General features: G+C 37.5%; 1 protein-coding gene across 2 annotated transcripts in view; it reads right to left on the bottom strand.

The window, feature by feature from the left end:
* The window catches only part of LOC105233214 (G protein alpha o subunit), a 91,607-nt gene that overhangs the window by 66,828 nt on the left and 12,014 nt on the right, over positions 1–12,765 (bottom strand). The window contains exon 1 of one of the 2 annotated variants that reach the window (XM_049451997.1): positions 1,695–1,898. The exons of the other annotated variant lie outside the window; for it this stretch is intronic. The gene's annotated coding sequence lies outside the window, so the exon portion shown is untranslated. Of the gene's footprint in view, positions 1–1,694; positions 1,899–12,765 lie in introns of those variants that run through there. 2 annotated transcript variants of the gene reach the window in all.

Raw genomic sequence — 12,765 nt, 5'->3', positions numbered from 1 at the left:
TTCGATATGGAGTCATGTGTGCGGTTTGTGGGTTTTAGCCTTAGCTAACACTTGTACTAAAGAAAAAGAGGAGTTTCACAAAAATAATAATAACACTCTACCTCTCTCGATATGAGAGAAATTAAGTTGTTTTTTTCTTTTACTTTTAACTCTCTGACATGCTTCTGAGCGAATAAAAGAGATGTATGGGTTTCGGGTTCGCTTAACCTTTTTGAAGAACAAAATATGAACATTTCTTTAACGAAGTATTAAAAAGTGAGTAATATATTTTTGAAATTTTAAAACTCGCTCTATAAGGGCCAAAAATAGTCAATAAGGAAGCCTTCTTATACGATTATATTTCCATACATATAAGAACCGTGCTTTTCTTTGTCTTTTTGTCCTTTACCTTTAAGGCTCTGACATGCTTCTGAGCGAATAAAAGAGATGTAAGGGTTGTGGTCTTCGCTTAAATTTGAGTGAGTGAAATATTTTTTTAGTTTTTGAAACTATCTATTTAAGGGCACAGCACACCTTAGGTCATGGTGCAAACCCCAATTAAATTCTAAACTCTCTATGATAGATTTGTTGGAGGCTAGTTCATACTAGTTTTCGAAAAAAAAAGTTAAAAAGAAAGCTTTCTCATACGATTATATTACCATACATATGTATGACTGGCTGTCTGTAGATTTTCCATATAAAAGTGATTGGTCCTTACTTCTTAATAATAAAAAGGATTATAATTCCCGTTCAAGCAGTTGGAGATATTACTATATTTGGGGGAAAACTTCCACCATGCAAATCTAAGAGCGTCAAAGAAAACCAATGAAAACTGTCCACTATTCACCACACACACATAAACGAGAGCACTACCGGAGTAATGAAGCAATGAACTCAAGTACCACTGGGTTTAGAAAAATACATATGTGAGTATATTGAAATGAAATTTGCACACTTGTTATGCTTTGCTTTCTTCGAAGTACGCTCCTTGCCTGAGCAACTCTGTGGCCAACACACACATGAAAACAAACAAACATCACACACTCCAGCTAACTGACTGCTTGACTGGTTCACTGTTAAGTGAGTGTCAAAGTTGGAGCGCATTGGAGAACTCAAGGAGTGCGAATGCGTGTGAACACATTGGAGGGTGGTGAGTTGGCGTAGTATCGTCGCGCAATGAGAGTCTAGGGGTTGGTAGAGACGAGCAAGCCAGCTAGTACTAGAGCTATGTATGAGCGAGTGTTTGCTGGACATTTGGGCGGTTGGGCGTACGGTTCACTTGCGCCGCACAGCATTGCGGGCTCCAGCAACAGAAGCACCAGCAGCAGCAGCAGCACAATGACACTGTATAATTTCCACAAATCATGAATCACTCAAACATAACGCGTATAGAGAAATTGTAATGCAAAAAAAAAAGGAGTGTTATTTGAATTTTCACATATACGCTGTTAAAATTTGCTTTTGTTCGTCGATTATTGATATTAATTGCACAAAAAATTAACACAAATATTTTGCTTTAGTATTCTTCATGGATTTTCATTGATATTTAGCAGCACTTCTGTCAGTTTTTCGTTTGAAGAAGATTGAAAGCAGCTGCAAAGGACTTCATGGTCTGGCCACAGCGAGCCCACACACATTTCACATGTCCTGCCGTTTGTCACACAATTGCATACACATAAAATAACGGTGAAAATTTATGTTTATTTAACGCCAACCTTTTAATTTTCAATGAAATAATTTTTTTTTATTTATTTCAAGTAGAATTTTTCCACATTGCTACACTTTTTCACAGATTTTTTTCGAACATCGTCATACACGCTTTACACTAAATTGACAGCGAGCGATTGACCGAGAACGAAGTGAAAATTGTATGTTTCGTTAAACGATGGCAGCGACGACAAGCGACGTTGCGGAGCAGCCGAGCAGCGCTGAGTGGTGTAGAGTGTAGAAATTTATGTGGAGCCGCCCTGTTCGACAGGCACATATGGCATACACAATACATATGCATAAACATTTGTGTCTGTGTATGTGTGTGTTTGTGTTTGGATACAACACATTACAGACAAGTGGAAAATTCTCTTAACAGGCAGCGTATAGTCTCGCTAGCGGGTTAACAGTGCGTATGCGGAACATAGAAATACAAATGTACACACATATATGCATGCAAACGGCGCATGAACGAAATGTAGGTAGGCACGAAGACACGAAGGCGCAAAGACGAAGCCAACTACGCGGTAGGCGGGGAAACGCTGGAGAAAAAGTATAAAAACTACAACTACATTTTCACATTTTCCCCATTTACTCAATGGCCATACAAAAACACATATGTATGTACAACAACATATAAAAATATATGTGTACATATATACAGACGTGCTTATACATTCATGTATAGGCACGTAATCGCATAAACATCCGACCAAAGTGGCGTTTACTTGAAGAGCGCTGAGAAGTACCAGAACAGCAATAAATACGACACACACACACACACACATTTTAACATATGAATAGACACCCATACAAATTCGGTTGCGGCTCATAAACAGCCCCTAGAGCCAGCTATAACAGCTGCCACATTTCGTATTTGCTGATGTGCTACAGTTCGGCTGTGTGACGGTTTGTCGCTTCGCGCCGCTGTTTGACGCTGGAAAATTGGAAATTCGAAAGCCGAAAGCTCAACGAAGCAAAAGTGCGCTCGTCATGCTCAATTAATTTGGTTTAATTGAAACAAGTTATGCACTTTTGTCCAAGTTAAAGGTAGGCGTATTGAGCCTCCTTATGTTATAGTAAGGACTGTAGTTCGGTATAATGGTAGAACTCTCATGCTTGAGTTCGGTATACATATACATTTTACTATTATGTTTTAAAAACATTAAAAAATTACTTTTAGTTAAAAAAATCTATAAAATAAGCTAACCGCACGAAGTTCCAAAGCCTAGTAGCCATGTTGTTGGTGTTAGAACTTCAGACAGCTGTTGCGTTTGAATTGTACGTACTTTGTGCCTTCATATCCTCTTATGAATTATGTTTACTATCTCAATAAGTCTCGAAAGTTTTCGGGATCCCGAAATGGAAGTTCTTTAATCTCGAAATTTCGAGTGTGAGATCATTTCGTTCATTTTAATGTTCCCATAAAGAAAGTTTTCGGGATTCCGAAATGGAATTTTTTTAATCTCAAAATTAGAAATTTCTAACATTTCGTCAATTTTAATGTTTTCATACGGAAAGTTTTCGGGATCCCGAAATTGAGTTTTCAAAATCCCGAAATCCTGAGCTTGCAAATTTTGAATTTACCAGTTTTTCAATTTTAATGTTTTCATACGGAAAGTTTTCGGGATCCCGAAATTGAGTTTTCAAAATCCCGAAATCCTAAGCTTGCAAATTTTTAATTTCCCAGTTTGTCAATTTTAATGTTTTCATACCGAAAGTTTTCGAGATCTCGAAATTGAGTTTTCAAAATCCCGAAATGCTGAGTTTCCAAATTTTTAAATTTCTCATTTTGATTGTGTCGTGTTCAGTCAGAAGGTTTAGATACTGTAGAAATGACAATGGTAGTCAATGCGGCTCTCCTTCTTCTTCTTCTTTATAGACACCGCTTACGTGATTGTAGCCGAGTTAACGACAGAGCGCCAGTCGTTTCTTCATTTCGCAATTTGGCGCCGATTCACGATACAAAATTCAGCTGGGTTATTCTCCACCTGATCTCTCTAACGTAGTGGAGATGTTTCTCTTCCTCTGGTTCCACCGGCGGGTACTTATTCAAAAATTTTCAAAGCTGGAGTGTTCTCTTCCATCCGGACAACATGACCTAGTCGGCGCAGCCACTGTCTCTTGATTCGCTGTACTAAGTATATCAGAGTTACCGCTTATCTCGGCGCAGTTGCTGAGACCAATGATATTGATATTGGTGTACGCCAGAAATAGTTTAAAGAAATCACAGGATAGATAGTCCCTTTGTCTGAAACCTTGCGTGGTATCGAACATCTCGGGGCGGTCGTCCCTGAACCTGACGCAGCTCTTGGTGTTACTCAACATCTGGGTACTTCATTACGAATGAGGTGGACTAATCTTAAAACTTCTTTTTTAGCATATATTTTATGCCACCGGCAGACTAATGCTTTATACGTTCGAACGACTCTTCAGTTCGGCGATGAACAAGTGCCAGAACTTTACCAGCAAACAAACAAATAGAACCTTTTTAAAGTAACATAACCTATTATTTACTTAGATTACCGTTTACCAAACTAACAACAGTTTACAACTTTAGTTAAGAATTTATTGAAGATAAATTCTCAAAGATGTCTCAACATATGAAAAAATTTCTCTGAAATCATTAAAACACTTTGAGTTGGCAGCCCTCTATCTGAAGGGTGTTCCGCGAGAGCAATTTGCCACGGTGGTGTTGGTAGAAAACAATTGCTGAGCGAAGTAGCTCTCACTACCCAAGTGAGTACATTGATGATAACTCGCGCCATACACGCTCTTGGAATTGCGCATGTGCAGTAATAAACACTCCCAGCTGGAATGCTGGATATGCCAGCAGCAGCAGGTTGTGTACCTTACACGCTGGATACATGTCTATATGTCTGTACCAACATATGGATAATGTATGGACCTGAGTGTTTGGAAGTGCGTAAGCACACGCACGAATAGAAGAATAACTCATCAGCAGACGAAGTTTCGGGGATTATGGGACGCAAGGTACACATAGTACACAAATATGATTTTCGCTATTTTTACGCATTCTCCGATTATTTTATTGCTGATTTTTATTTATTTATTGAGGCTCTTATTACATATTCAACTGTTTTATTGAAATAATTTTTTTTTTCGAGGAAATTCAAAGCGGTTATGCTTAAGCTCTGCCAACATGTTTCGCTCGTGATGGAGCCTCAGCATAAGTTGCTCAATTTATCATTTGGTCATCTATCAAAGCAGCAGAGTTCGTGTCCTTCAAACGGGATTATTCGTTGGCGTGGGCATACGATAAGGCTGATATGGTATAACTTGAGGGTTATATTGTTACTTTATTTATTTATTTAACTGCTTAGGTTATACCCGAGCACCGTACTCGTACTGACCGCAACACCATCAAGGCGCCTTTCCCTTCAACTCGGACTGACGTATAGAACGACTTGGCGCATTTTACGATCTTAATTTGAAAGCGTAAAAAATTCGCTTGTGCCAGAACTGAAGCCGCTCGACCTTCCTAAGCGACATCGCTTCCCTCTTTGGGTGCTTGAAAAGTTTAAAGAAGATCCGAGGTTCTCGAGCCAAATTTTTTTTGCGGTGAGACCCATTTCTTACTTAATGGGCATGTAAATAAGCAGAATTACAGCATTTGGGATGAAGTGCAATCTGAAAATATTCAAGAGCTGCCGTTTCATACAGAAAAATCAACGGTTTGGTGGGAATTTTGGGCCGGTGGAATCATCGGTCCATATTTCTTCACAAATGATGCAGGTCATCACGCCATGATAACCAGCTATTTGATGCCTGAAATTGAAGTGCGTGATCTCGGTGACATTTGGTTTTAACAAGACGGCCCACTTCCCAAATATCGCATTAGTCAATAGATTTATTGAGAGAACACTTCGGTGAGCAGATAATTTGACGTTTTGGGCCGGTCGATTGGTCACTAAGATCGTGTGATATCACATCGTTAGACTTATTTCTGAGGAGATATGTAAAGTGTGGAGTCTATGGGGGCAATCGCGCTTCGATTCAGGCCTTTGAGCAAAATATCACGCGTGTCATTCGCCAGTTACCTGTCGAAATGCTCGAACGAGTCATCGAAAATTGGACTAAACGGATGGACCATCTGAAACGTAGCCGCGGCCAACATTTGAAAGAGATAATATTCAAAAAATAAATACCAAAGAATGTTCTTTCGAATGATAATAAAAATTCCGTGTTTTTTCTTCAAAAAAGTAGGGAAACTTGAAATGTTATCGCGATTAAAGTAATTTTCAATCAGTATGGATTAAGGTTTATGAAAATTATGGCTGATATACACATATTACCTTATCCGGTGGATTATCCGTGGACACAGAAAAAATCTGTATAACTTGGTTAAGGGATTATTTGTCGAAAGATAAAGTTAATTTGTTGACTTTGAATTATATAATTTACGGTTTTTACGATTTTTTCCTAAAAGCGTCCCAGTATTGGATTTTTTGGCTTATCTGGGAAGCTGGATAAAGGGGTTGAAATTCTCAGCTTAAAGGAAAAGGAAAAGTGTTTTAGAAAAATATAACACAAATAAAAAGGAAACGAATAGTCAGTCCTCTATTGTCACTTTACGCCAAAGAGGGATAACTTTTCAAAGCCGGTGTACCCGAGCACAGCGCTGCCTTACTAATTTTTATGCCCACAGTTTGACTGAACGCAACGGCACATTTAACGTATTGTGCTCACTACAACTCGCTACTTAATGCCTACAAATATGTGTGTGTACGTTTGGCACTAAAAGCTGCAGCGACTTAGTTGGACGATGCCTCCGTGCGTTGTGATTGATTTGGTTGTTGGTTGAGGCTCTCTGGCAGGTTCAGACAACACAATGTTTGCTGACAGCAACGATTTGTTCTAACGAACTTGGAAGTAGGTCCAGATATGCATCTGTATGTACGCGATGTCTGTGTAGTTTTGTGGATTGCGTGTACGGTGGGGGAGCATTGCGAGTAAGTGGGGTTAATAAATATTTTTAAAAGCATGCATGTCCATTCGTTTCTGCTTCTGAAGCTGTAAATTGTTCGCATGTCATAAAAAATGAACCAAGCCAATCCATCAGAAGGGAATCTGCGCTGATGAAAGAGATGCTTGAATTCCAGGAAAACACTTTGCACTTGTAAGGAAGAAAGACAGAAAGATTTGTCTTTAATTACAAAAGTTGATGACAGAAGGGACATTGAAATCTCAAGTGCGGTCATCAGGTACAAATGGCCTCAACGAATTAATTAAGTTCCATCGAAATCGATTGCGCTGCTGCACATGAGCGGTATACATTGGGTTAGCACGTGCGACTGAAGGCAATTCCCATGAAACGGGTACGCTTAATTCATAAAATTCCATTTTTTGTGCAAATCTTCATCTTAAGCTTAAAGGTTTTATTAATTGTGAATAATGAAAAAATAACTACGATTGCGCCATAGCTGTAATACCCTTCACTGATGCATTTTTGATACCATAAAGGGTATAGAAAGATCTTTATCGAGATTATGATCCGTCCGTTTGTATGGCAGCTATATGCTACAGTGATCCAATAATGGCGGTTTCGACAAATATGCATCGTCTTGTGGAGAAAAGAACATGCACCAGGTCGTTATCTCAAAAGTGGAAGGAGTACACGGACAGGCAGGTAGATATGGCTTAACCGACTCATGACGATGGAGCAGACGTTCCATTGCCTGAACATGAAGAAGTTCGAATAGTAATTACCAGTCTGAAGAACAACAAAGCTGCGAGGGCCGATGGATTGCCGGCCGCGTGAAGAATTGATAAGGAGCATGAATCAGCTGGGAATTTAAGTGTGCTCTTCCCAATCCGTAAAAAGGCAAACCCTACAATCTGCGCCAACTACAATGGGATAAGTCTCCTCATCATCGCATATACGGTTCTATCGAACGTATTGTGTGAAAGGTTAAAGCCTACCATCAACAAACTGATTGAACCTAGTGGGACTTTAGGTCTGGAAAATCAACAACTGACTGAACTGTCTTAGAAAAGACCGTGAAAAGAAGATCAACACATATCACGATTTTATAGATTTCGAAGCTGTTTTTTGATAGGACGAAAAGAGCTGTCTTTATGCCGGGATGTTTGAATTCAGGATCGGGAAGAATCTCTTCGAGAAGTTCGATACCAAACCAGGTTTCAGACAAGGTGACACCCTATTGTGCGACTTCTTTAATCTACTGCTGGAGAAAATAATTGGAGCTGCCGGCCTAAATAGAAAAGGTATTATCTTCTATAAGAGTGTACAGCTGCTGGTGTACGCCGATGACATCGATATCATTGAACATAACAACCGCTCCGTTAGTTCTGCTTTCTCCGTGTTGAATAAGGAAGCGACGCAAATGGGTCTTGCAGTCAACTAGGACAAGTTGAGATATCTCCTGTCATCAAACAAACTGTCATCGCATTCCCGACTTGGCTCTCATGTCATATTCGTGCTATATGGTGCAGAGGCTTGGACGACATCAACTGATGAGTCGACGTTACTAGTTTTCGTGAGAAAGGTTCTGCGAAATATTTATGGTCCTTTGCGCGTTGGCAGCGGCGAATACCGCAGTCGACGGAACGATGAGCTGAACGAGATATATGACAGAATTGATATACACTAGGCATCAAATGAAAGTATAAATTTCACAGACGTCATTTCAATGCAGTTTTATTAAAATAAACAATTAATAATTCATATATTAATATGACATTTACATAGGTATTTAAGTAACAAATTATAAATTAAAATATCTTTTTTCCGGAATAGAAAGAAAAAAATTTTGTTCCACTTTGAAAAAAAGACTCTTAAATAAAAGTGGTCAAATGAAAGTATAAATTTTGAAAAAATACAAAGCGTTTGGTTTAAAAGTAAATTTAGTAATCATTATTGCCTTCTTTATTTTGAATTACTGCAGGAAGACGTTTTGGCGTGCCTCGAACCAAATTTTCTAATATTTTCATTGGAATAATGTCAAGCTGACGCTTCGTCTCTAAGAAAAATTATTCCAAGTTTGTAAGGCTGCTTTTTGGTATTTTGGAATCAAAAATTAACCACAAATGCTTAATTGGGTTTAGATCCGGTGACTGAGCTGTCCAGGCCAGTTTTTCTTTAAGCCTTCTTCAAAAAAGCGAGTAGTCAGGCGAAATGTGCGTTGGGGGTCGTTATCTTATTGGAAGATAAACGACCCCAAGTTCACTTTTTTCGCTTTTATTTTCAAATTTTCGCTAAGAATGTCAACATATGAAGCCACCGTCATTCGTCCATCGATTTTAAATACAGTACCTTTACCAAATTTTGAAAAACAGCCCCAAACCATGAGAGAACATCCTCCATGCTTCACTGATGCTTGTATACACTGTGGTTTTAAGCGATCAGAAGGCTTACACCCCACTCCCTTACGTATTTTTTAACTCCTTAGCTCGAGTTTGAATTAATCGGACTAAATTACTGCGGTTGGCTCATTTGGATATTGTTTTGCAAACTCTAGTCCTTTTTTCCTACTCGAAATGGAAAACATAGGTAATTTTTTTGCGATATAGTTTTTAAACCTTTCTGTTTGTAGTTTTCTTTTCATTGTACTAATGGAAACATCCAAACCAAAACTTTCAATCAACTCCCGCGATAAAATTTCAGGGTTTTCAGGAGCTTTTCTCGTACAAGCCGCTCAGCGTGTATAGAAATTTTGGACTTTGGACCTCCACCGTATTGAGTTTTGCATGTCTTTCTTCTCTTGGAGTATTCAAAAATCTTTCTACTTTCCTCTCTGATCGAAGTGTAATATTTTTCATACATTTTTTGATACCTTTCACCCTTATTCCCATCTTTTACAATTAAGATCCGATTCTCTACAATTTTTTTATATTTTTTACTAAGAACAAAAAAAAAAATTTTCACCATAACAGAAATTCCCTTAATAAATACAAATTTATTAAATCTCTAGTAAAATTCAGTTTTAACTTGAAAAAAATGAACCAAAACTAAAATTATACTTTCATTTGACGCGCACTCATAGGCTCACCAGCGAAGACTCATCACTCTCAATGGAGTAAATATTTATTGAGTCTTAATAATAAGTGCAAATATTACTCCAAATGTTTATTTACATAACGGTGCATCTACATGAAATGCTTTATGAATTTATTCTTAAGCGATAATGTAGGAAGTAAATGAATAATCTGAGGTTGCCACTATATTTATCACATTCATACTTTCATTTGATGCCTAGTGTATGTACATAGTTCAGCGAATCAAGAGACAGTGGCTGCGTTGGCTAGGTCATGTTGTTCTGATGGAAAAGCGCACTCCAGCTCTGAAAGTATTCGATTTAGTACCCGCCGTTGGAAGCAGAGAAGAGGAAGACCTTCACTATGTTAAAAATACCAGTTATATTAGAGAAAGACCTGACTAAACTTGGAATCTGCAATTGGCGCCAGACAGTGAAAATGAAGAACGACTGGAGCGCGTAAGCGGTAGCTACGTCAATAATGGAGAAAATAGAATTGGTAATTTCAATCTAACCTAAGTATTCTCCAAATCCTTCCTTCTCACACATGGCTGATCAATGAAAATGGTAGCAAATGGTAAGACGAAAAATCTGTTGGTTCTGAGAAACATAATTAATACAACTTCGCATGAAAATCTGGCAACTACCGAAACTAATTGTGCAGCTAACAAGCTGAATATAATTTTTATATTTAATAATTTCACAAAAATTCAATTAGTTTTGTCATTGCACACACTTTCATCCGAAATCTCATTAGCAATTTTCTTTATCAATTTCGGCAATTTTATTGTTATCGCGCTGCTTAATATCGATAATCCATATGGTGGCAGATAACCATAGAGTGTGGATGCGGCGAACAATGTCACACAAAAATAGCTGCCAACAACAACAAACTACGTATGCATGTACATGCATGCATAGATATGAAAGCAAACAAACATGTATATACACACATAACGGTACACATATCCATTTCCGGTGAGTGCCTGCAAAAATTTGCGGTACATCGGGCCATTAAGGTTGAAAATAGTTTTTCTAATCTAACAAGCGAATAAATATGTGCGCATATGTGTGTGTGTGGTTGTATGTGTACTCGTATATGTTTGTAGCTATGCAAGTGTGCTGTTATATACATTTGTATGTACATATATACTGCTCCAAAATCGAAATATTTAATTCACCAAAACAATAATGGCGCTCAATAGACTTACTTCAAATGTCGTGTGGTGCCATCAAACAGTCAATTTCGCCTCAATACCGGTCGGTGTATGTTCGTAACTGTATGTGTGAGTGTATATTTAATATTTTATTTTATTTTTTTCATATTTTTTTGTTTTAAATCTTATTAAATTGATTTGGTGAGCAAAACACAGAAGTCAAGCGACCAACGCTGCCGCTGTCAATGGTGGTGATGAGTGACAACAACAACAAGAAACACCAGCATAACAACAACAACAAGATATATTACAACAACAAAGACAACAATGACAAAAACAACAAGAAATATAGCAACACCAATAACAAATATAACAACAACAAGACGACGTATGCATGGAGAGTGTCATACTGACAACAATAAAAGGGAACGGCAATAACGGCAAAACTGCAATGCAATCAAGTGGAGAATTGACAACTCAGTGCCGCAGCGTTTAACCGCCGTGCCCAGCGTAATTTTACATTTGATGTGCGTGCGTGTGTCTGTGTCCGAGCGGTCGAGTGCGAAGGGGTTGCCCATTCATTTATGAGCTCTATGCGTGCACACAATTGATGCTATAACCGGGACAGATCTACTTGACTTTTCAATTAAATTCTACTCGTTGATTTCCATTTATTATTTTTATTTTTATTTTTTCAAATTTACAAAGTACGTTTATTAATTTAGCTAACTTTTTTCTCAATTTTTTCATCACTTTGACTTTGTTTTTATTTAGTTGATCTTTGGCTTTGCTAAATTATGCAATTTGTGTGAGTTTGTCTCCACAGCTGTGGCACAGTTTGCTAGGAAATGTTGCATTCACAATACAATCGTAGATGGCACCAAACAATATTGGCATTTAAGCTAATTGAAGGTAATTTTATTGAGCGTAAAATGTTATTTATTATTATAGGTAATAATTTGAAATTGAAACAATTAATAATAAATCTACCAATATACAAATCGTCAACTAAAATGCAAAATAACGTAACTTTATTTTTCATAAGTTTATTGAAAAAGGTAGAATAAATTTATAATAAAAAGTACTCATATTAGACTGGGGTAAAAATGAGAAGTTCATAGTTGATTGAAACCCATCGGAAACGAAAAATTAAATTATAAACATTAGGGTAAAAAAGGAAGGGGATGGGTGTGGCTCAATTTTTAAGGGCTAGGAAGGCCTTATGCCGATTTACGACGAAACTATGAGTCCGATTGAAAAAAAGTTATATAGTAATGTCGTAGATAATGGAAAGATCTACAACTTTTGTTTATGAACTCTTCCATATAACCTCAAAATTTATATGAAAAATTCCCATAACTAAATTTTTATTTTTATATTGTACAAAACATAGTCGTTTCAGGAAATTTAATTGAAACTTAGCTTCTTATGTCCGAAATATATATTTTTTTTTACTCCAAAACATTTATTTCTTTCCCTTAATATCGAAAAAAATCCCTAAATTTCTAGTCCAAATACTAAATCTGACAATCATGCTGATGATGCGGAATGCTGAGGTAATTTTAATTCTTAAACCCGGAAAATCTGAACATCTGGTTAATTCTTGTCGATCAATTAGTCTTGAAAGTATTCGTGAGAACATTTTTACGTAGTCTTTCACCGGTGTTGGAAGACAAGCAGCTTATACCGAATCATCAGTTTGGCTTTAGAAAATCTCATGGCAAAATTGAACAATGTAATAGGGTAGAACACTTCAAAACTAGGATTTGAGACCTGTTCGTGCTGGCGTACCCCAAGGCAGTATACTCGTCCCTATGCTCTGCATTCTTTAGACCTTCCAGTGGTCAACTCAGCTAATATTGGGGACCTATAGTCCCTTAAGTAAAGTAGTTCAGAATGATCCT

The sequence above is a fragment of the Bactrocera dorsalis genome, chromosome 3, assembly GCF_023373825.1.
Source record: "Bactrocera dorsalis isolate Fly_Bdor chromosome 3, ASM2337382v1, whole genome shotgun sequence".
NCBI lineage: Eukaryota > Metazoa > Arthropoda > Insecta > Diptera > Tephritidae > Bactrocera > Bactrocera dorsalis.
Note: the sequence above shows the minus strand (reverse complement) of the source record. Positions and strands in the feature narration are given on the sequence as shown.